This window comes from Argentina silus (assembly GCF_951799395.1).
Source record: "Argentina silus genome assembly, chromosome: 21".
NCBI lineage: Eukaryota > Metazoa > Chordata > Actinopteri > Argentiniformes > Argentinidae > Argentina > Argentina silus.
The window spans coordinates 14766621-14775813 of record NC_139675.1 but is presented as its reverse complement, the minus strand read 5'-3'; positions in this window follow the sequence as shown (position 1 = coordinate 14775813).

The window sequence follows — 9193 nt, the reverse complement described above, 5'->3', positions numbered from 1 at the left end:
TACTTCTGAGGAAATAATTGTCAATGCGGGATCCCTGTGTTCCCTCTACCAAGCACTTCCTCCTCCCTTGATGGATTCTAAGACCCTTCAAAGTTGTTACCTTTTGCCAGCCGCATGAACAAGTTTGGAGCTTCTTCCCACCCATCTCTGATCTAGTGCCTTCCACAGCCATGTTTTCCCTACTCGTAGTCAGGTCCGTTCCAGAGTCAATAACCATGTTAGCCATAGATGAGTCATCTTCCGCCCCCGCTCTCGCAGACTCTAGGGGTGTTTTTCTCAAAGTCGTTTCTGTAGCTAGGTAGGGTGTAACCACTAGGTTTATACAACCTTGGTTACTGCAGCATTGAGTTGCTAACCCAATGCCGCCCCGGTGGGGTCTATTTCCTCCTGTCAGCTGTCTTTCCATTCTGTCACAAGGTCTTTCCCTAGTTGTCAGCTGCTCTATTCACAACAGTCACTAGCCTAAGCTAGCTTTAGCATTTATTAATACACAGGACAAGATGTTATAATCCCTTGTGCCATGATCCAAGGTAAAACAGATGTAGAAGGCCAAATCAAACCAACAAAGCGAGTGATATATCCACCATTCGATGCAACACCATAGTAAACATCAGGCTACGCCGTCATAGGTCTACGGAGTCATTCCTCAGGTGGTACCATTCACCGGTTACCTACTCTAGCCAACTGAGGTAAGCAGCATGTCATTGGGGTTATCAAGTGGGCACCTTCTGTCACCGGTGTTTCGTTAAGTTAGGCCCACGACACCTCGAGAAGGCTTAACTGTGTAGTCCAGCGTCCTGGAAACACCCCCCTCAACACCACTACCTCAATACTATCTTTAACTTAAACCCTACAACCAACCTATCAGCCTACCCACCCCATCAGTGTGTGTGTGTGATGCCCTATCTAGGGTAAATGTTTTCTGTAAGGTAAGGGAACGGTGTATGTGGGGGCCTAAATAGTGTGTGCATGTGTTTATGTTTATGTCTTTATATAAGTGTAGATGCAGGGATTCAAACCCTAATTTAGGGTAGAGGGAAGGGTTAGAGGTGGGGAAGCCCCCGGGTGGATACGGTCCCGGATTAGGGAAAGGAGGGGTGAGTGTGCCCTTTATTTATGTTGTGGGGGAATGTTTGTGTCCGTGCAACTTCATGGCTAACCTACACTGGCTAGCAGTACTAACCCCCCCCCACCACACTATGACACGATATCCTCTCATAAATATAGCCAAACAATGGCAGTACAAAACCCCTCACCACCACAATATGACACGATGCCTTCTCATTAATATAGCCAAACAATGCCAAGCTATGCTACCTCATGCTCTAGTCAAGTCGCTGTTGCATCTTACCTTTAACGGGAACCCCAGCTACTGATCTTCCGCCTCAGCCACAGCCACTGGCTAGCGCTCTCCGCTGCTACCGACATATTCTTTATCGCCAGTTTCAATTCTCGTCCGCGAATACCCAGCTCCGTTAGCAGTGCATAGGTTGTCTTGGCCACAAATCCTCGACAACCAATTTCCACTGGGCGAACAAAAGCGGTCCACCCACACTGTGTCGCGTCTGCCGCTAATTCTGCATATTTAGCTTTCTTTCGTTCATAAGCCTCGTCAACCCGGTCTTCCCAAGGGACCGTGAGTTCGATAATATAAACTAGCTTCTGTGCTTCAGACCACAGCAGCATGTCTGGCCGCAAATTAGTGCTAGCAATTTCAGCCGGTACGATTAGCTGTTCAATTAAATCTACCTTTAACTTCCAATCTGCGCCAGTTCGCAACTGTCCCTGCGCGCAGCTGCGCCCTGGCCTCCTTACGCCAGTCTCCCCCTCTCTTATAAATGCAATGTCTTTCCGCTGGCCACTACTAGCTAGCGAGTTTACTTCTAGCCGTTTTCCCTCAACTGCAGCAGCTAAACATTTCAACACTTGATTGTGACGCCACGTGTATCGCCCTTGAGAAAGACTGATTCTACACCCAGTCATTATATGCCTAAGTGTGCATACGCTGGAACATAACGGGCAGGCAGCATCCTATTAATATATATTAATATCATGTTTGAAACAGGAATTATTTTAATGTTTATATAGCCTGAGAATATACATCCATACAGGATACATTATGTATATAGTCAAAAAATAAGTGACTCCAAAGATGAACTATTATTCTATACTCTGTCATCTGACCACTGAACTTATCGAAGATAAGATCAAATATACTTTATTGTCCCGAATGAAAATTTGTCTTGGATTAATTAATTAAAGTTGCTGCTTCACACAACAACAAACAACAATGAATACACACTATACACATAGTACAAATCACACACACACTCTCACACACACACACACACACACACACACACGCGCGCGCGCGCGTCAGAGTTGTCTGTCATTCATTTATTTGTGTTGTATAAAGGAATGAATGAAAGAAGGAGAGGAGAGATGGGACTGTACCTCTTTGATCCGCCCACTGGTGAAGGAGGGAGACAGGACACTGCGGATCCGTCTCCATGCATCATCCTCAGCGATAAACACGGCGTCATACAGAGGCCCGTTGAGATAGATATACTAGAAAAATAATAATAATTATAAACTGCAAGATTAACCTACTATTAATAATGCTATAATAACAATGATATTATCTATTTAAGGAGCCCTTATGTTTTTTTCCCCATACAACAACTTCAATTTTGGGTCTGTTCATCTGCACCTAAAACTACCATGGTGAAACCCCTCCTGAAGAAAAGTAACTTAGACTCTTCAGTCCTTAGCGATTTTAGGCCAATCTCCAACCTTCCCTTTTTAAGCAAAAAAATAATAATTCTTGAAAAAAAGGTGTTCAAACTGTTAAATAATCTCCTTATTCCCATTTGACATGTTCCAATCTGGCTTTTGTGCCGATCATAGCACTGAGATAGCACTATGTTGTTAAGTTATTAACTAGGTTCTTAATGACCTTAGAATTAATTAATTAATGCTGATGCCAAAATGCTCTTTGTCCTTGTCCTGCTGGACCTGAGTGCAGCTTTTGATACTGTGGACCATGATATCCTTATTGATAGACTTGAGAAGTGGGTTGGCCTCTCTGGTCCAGTTCTTAACTGGTGTAGGACCAACCTAACTGGCCATTTTGTTTCCCATTGGTGACCACACCTGTGGGGTTCCTCAAAGTTGAATTTTATGGCCTGTACTCCTCGTCAGTGTCATCAGGAAGCACAATATTAATTACTGCAGTTACGAAGATGACACCCAGCTGTACATTTCTGTATCACCCAACAATTTCAGTTTGATTGATTTCCTGGTGAAATATGGATGTCACAGAACTTCATACAGCTCAACCAAGATAAGACAGAGGTACTAGTCATTCGAGCAAAAGCCGAAAGAGAGAAACTGTCTGCACACTTAAAGACACTACTTACAGTAACACTAAGCACCAGGCAAAAAAACAAGGTGTCACCATTGACTCAGATCTTAATTTTGAAACCCATATCAAGAATGTGACTAAAACATATTTGTATCACTTAAAGAAGAGTAAGTAAGTTTGTCGGAAATCTGCCATCGTGGAGAAATTCTGTCTGAAGTTGTCCAAACAACAACATCCTCCCTAATAATAATATATCCCCCCGAAATGAACTTGCAGTGTTGGACATTAGCTGTTGTGTTTCTGCATGCGCACACGATTGGGAGAGGCAGCCACCAGAGAAAGGTCAGTCTACTCCCCTAGAACACCCCTGGCACTAACAACATGTTTATATGCAAACCGAATGTCAGGTAGGACACTGCATTTTAAAAAGCGTGTTTTCCGAACCAAAACAGCGTTCGTAAATGAAATATTTATTCATAAGGGATTTATTATAAGGGATCTTGTTCCCTGATCGCTACCGATTAAAGATAGTCATTACAACCGTTAGGAAGCTTTTAGAAAGCTTGAATATTACATGGACCTTTACAGAACACAGCTGTAAAGGTGCAACCTTTCCTCTCCCAGGCTGACACTGAGAGACGAATGCATGCTTGTATTACTAGCAGCCTTGATTACTGTAACACTCTCCTGTCTGGTCGACCAAAGAAAGCTCTTGGCAAATGATACAAAATGCAGCAGCACGTGTCAGATGGAGAGCACATATCACACAAGTCTCTCCACTGATTACCTGTTAGTTTTATAATTTATTTTAAGATAATTGTATTAGTTTAGAAATCACTCTATGGTCATGCACACCACTGCATGTCAGACATGCTTTTAAGGTATATACCCTGTAGATCCCTCAGGTCCTCAGGTACTGGCCTTTTAACTATTCTGAAGATTCCAACAACACCTATCTACTTCCTGTTTCAAATGAATAATACTGGGCAGAAGTCTGCACAGGGATGCTACAGACACATTAGCACACTGCAAAATACTGTCACCTATCTAACCATCTGTAGAAGTCAGGGGTTACACACTCATCAGTACCCTCTAAAACACTGTCACTATCATATTTCCTGTTCCACATGAATAGTACTATATAGGAGTCTGCAGAGGGGTTACCTTGTTGGGAAACACAGTGTCTATCTCCTCCTGCAGCTTGGTCATGATGTGAGGGTTGGTTGCCAGATTGTAGGCCAGGAAGGACAGAGAGCTACTGGTGGTCTCATAGCCAGCAAAGATGAACATCATTGCCTGGGATAAGATCTCATGGTCACTCAATCCTATGATGATGGGAGAAATGGGGTGATAGGTGTGAGAAAGGGACGAAGTAGAGTATTTCCACGGTGTGTTTGTAGGTATAGGTGTTAGAGGCAGGTACTGTATGTGTGTGTGTTAGATGCTAGTATACAGTGTGTATGTGTGTGTGTGTGTGTGTGTGTGTGTGTGTGTGTGTGTGTGTGTGTGTGTGTGTGTGTGTGTTTAAGGCAGGCACCTTTACTCTGCTCCTCTCCCTTTGAGTTGCTGTCTTTCTGTGAGTCTATCATCAGCTGCAGGAAATCTACCCGACTCTGGAAGCAGGCTTACGTCAGATCAAAATCACATGAGAACTACCAGATGCTACCAAATCTCTACAATTGTATTACACAATACTGGCTGAAGATCGTATATTTGATCAGTTATATTTACATACCTTCCTGGTGCTAGCCACGCGATTGGACTTGATCTTCTGAAAGACAGCGTAGAAGAAATCTGTGACCGAGGCAGGGAATAGGGATACCTCCATGTTTGCCATAACAGGACCCATGAAGGGGAAGAATGCTGGACGGACAGGAAATGCCACGGTTACAAACAGGAACAGGAAATACCATGATACGTGACTCCAATCCTATTCAATGCACAGCCCTGTCCAGAAACAACTCCTAGGCTCTATCCCTAGACACTTCTGTATCCAGTCCACTCAGATCTCCAAGTGTCCAGCATTTAGGAACTAGAGGTTGGTTCTGGACAGGGCCCATGTGTTTGTCAAATGAGTAGAGCGCAAACCATTGGCAGTGTGGTTTATGTCAGTCTAATCAATAAAATCGATAGCTTCATTTATTAAGCACAAAATGACTGAAAGCTATATGGGGGCAGTTGTACCGACTGTGAGGAACAGTGGGCTGAAGATGTCAAACTTGAGCATTTTCTTGATGTTGGTCACAAAGAGGTCGGAGGGGTTGTGGAGGGAGTCGATGTCGACACTGAATGAAGTACTGACGACCACATCCATACTGTATGGTCCAAAGAACCTGGAACACAACCACACAATCTCTGACCACCAGAATCACAACCACAAAATTAAAGGGGGAGTTCACTGAAATTACAAATTCACCTTATCGTCTCGGAGATAAATACTCACTCCTTTAGTTCAATGGGCTCATCGTTATCAGCCGTCTTCTTCAGATTGCTGACCAAGTTACCAGAGTGCTGCTTCATGATCCTGAGCATCTGAGTTGGGAAGGATACATGGAAAAATATCATGATTGATACGTGGATTAATATGTGCAAAACATATATTAATATCATGTTTGAAACAGGAATTATTTTAATGTTTATATAGCCTGAGAATATACATCCATACAGGATACATTATGTATATAGTCAAAAAATAAGTGACTCCAAAGATGAACTATTATTCTATACTCTGTCATCTGACCACTGAACTTATCGAAGATAAGATCAAATATACTTTATTGTCCCGGATGAAAATTTGTCTTGGATTAATTAATTAAAGTTGCTGCTTCACACAACAACAAACAACAATGAATACACACTATACACATAGTACAAATCACACACACACTCTCACACACACACACACACACACACACGCGCGCGCGCGTCAGAGTTGTCTGTCATTCATTTATTTGTGTTGTATAAAGGAATGAATGAAAGAAGGAGAGGAGAGATGGGACTGTACCTCTTTGATCCGCCCACTGGTGAAGGAGGGAGACAGGACACTGCGGATCCGTCTCCATGCATCATCCTCAGCGATAAACACGGCGTCATACAGAGGCCCGTTGAGATAGATATACTAGAAAAATAATAATAATTATAAACTGCAAGATTAACCTACTATTAATAATGCTATAATAACAATGATATTATCTATTTAAGGAGCCCTTATGTTTTTTTCCCCATACAACAACTTCAATTTAGCGTATTACCCTCCTGTTAGTGAAAAGGGAGTTGCATTCCTTGATGAGGATGGTTTTGATCATGGCTGTGTCCATGATACACAGGATGGGCTGACGGCCATCATAGATCCTACAGACCAGCAAAAACAAAGATAGCCTCAATTCTTCGTGGCATTGATTCCACAAGATGTTGGAAACATTCCTTTGAGATTCTGGTCCATGATGACATGATTGCATCACTCAATTCCTGCAGATTTTTCAGGTTCACTTTCAAGATGTGAATCTCCCGTTCTACCACATCCCAAAGGTGTTCTATTGGATTCAGATCCTGGGAAGGCCACTGAAGAACACTGAACTCATTGTCATGTTCATGAAACCAGTTTAAGACAACTTTTGCTTTGTGACATTATCATGCTGACATTATCATACTGGAAGTAGCCATTAGAAGATGGGTCAATTGTGGCCATGAAGGGATGCACATGGTCAGCAACAATACTCAAATAGGCTGTGGCATTCAAGCGAATATACCGTAGATAGAGACAGACAGACCCATCACAGATCCTGCACTCTTAGAAAAAAAGTGATACCTAGAACCAAAAAGGGTTCTTCTTCCACTCTCCCTTTGAAGAAACCTTTTGGGTTCCATGTAGAACCCTTTTCCACAGAAGGTTATACAGTACCGTGCGAAAGTAATGGGACAGTGAAGCATTTTTTCTTCTTTTTGGAGTTGAAATGAGAACGTAGAGATTCTCATCTTTTATTTGATGTTATTTGTGTACATATTGGTTTATCATTCAGAAATTACAACACTTTTATGCATAATCCCCCTATTTCAGGCTACACAAAAGTGATGGGACAATTGGCTTGACAGGTGTGTTCGTCAGGTGTGTTCCGTCACATAATTTGTGCAGTCTGCTATTGGTGTCTTGTCAACATGAGGACCAAAGAGATGTTATTGAAAGTCAGGGAAGCCATTATGATGCTGAAATATCAGAAAAAAATGAAACATTAAAACCTTAAACCTACCAACATCAACAGTTTGGAACTTCATTAAAAGGAAAGAAAGCACTGGTGAGCTAAGAAATCGCAAATGGCAAGGAAGACTTCCAGTGGATAACCAAAGAATGCTCACCATAATAAAAAAAAACAAAAAAAACAACAACTGCCCCATAGATTAGGAACACTCTCCAGGAGGTAGGCGTCAATGAGTCAGAGACTACCATCCGCAGAAGACTTCACCAGCAGAACTACAGAGGCTACACTGCAAGGTGCAAACCACTACTCAGCCACAAAAACAGGCTGGCCAGGTTACGGTTTGCTAAAAAGTACCTAAAAGAGCCTGCAGAGTTCTGGAAAAACATGTACCGGAGAAAGTGTGGAGAAAAAAAGGAACTGCCCAATATTCACAGCATACCACATCATCTGTGAAATATGGGGGAGGGGGTGTTATGCCTTGGGCATGTATGGCTTCCACTGGAACTGGCTCACGTCTCCTTTGATGAGGATGAATTCGGAAGTGTTCAGAAACATCTTGTCAGTCCAAGTACAAGTTAATTGCTCCAAACTCATTGGACGGCATTTCACCATACAGCAGGACAATGACCCAAAACATACTGCCATAGCAACTAGGAAATTATTCAGGGCCAAAAAGTGAATCCTATAGAATCCTATAGAACATGCATTTAATTTGCTGAAGAGGAGGACAAAACATCCTAAAAAAACAAACAACAATCGCTACAATATAGGTCTGGCAGAGCATTACCAGAGAAGATACCCAGCGTCTGGTTGGGTCAATGGGTCACAGACTTTTGCACTTTTGCATACAAAGGATTGGGGACCAAATACTAAACATGAGTGCTTAATTTGGACATTTGCATAATGCAAAAGAAGAAAAAATGCTTGTCCCATTACTTACGCAGGGCACTGCAAATGGAACCCATAAGAGTTATTCAACCAAAGAATCCTTTTAGAACCCTTTTTTTCTTTATTTTTTTAATTACATTTTTGCCCTTTCAATGACATGGAGGGAAGACACAATCACTTCCGATTTGAATTCTGACGTGTCGTGGCTCCTCTTTATTCATGCAGTTTGAGACGTGCTCAGAGGCAATATAGGAGCCTCAACCAATGAGAATCCAGGATGTTGTCAAACATTGGCAACGCACAAGTTGTGTTTGGGACTGTAACAAGTCCGTGACACAGAGGCGGAGTCGAGGTACTGTTTTCTGGGAGTATCCCGTTTATTTTCATAAAATGTTAGTAATAATTCCAATGTTCGTAATAATTTCAATGTTCGTAACACAACGCCACTCGGCGACTTTCCAGTCGCCCTCCTTCTCCCTCGAACGCCGAGGCACACACATCTTAAACCATCTAGTCAACGAGGCTTCATTTGCAACAGGTGTGCAACGGAGCCTCGCCGACGTCACCCTGGCCACGGTCCTGTAGCTCCCTCTACAGGCCGAACGCTGCATGTCCCCCCACATACCCCCACCACCCGACACAGGCCGGGGACACGACGGCTGACAACCTACTCCCCCCCCCCCCTGCACGGGAGAGGAAGTCTGCCACGACCATCTGCGCCCCCGGTCTGTGCACGACCGAAAAG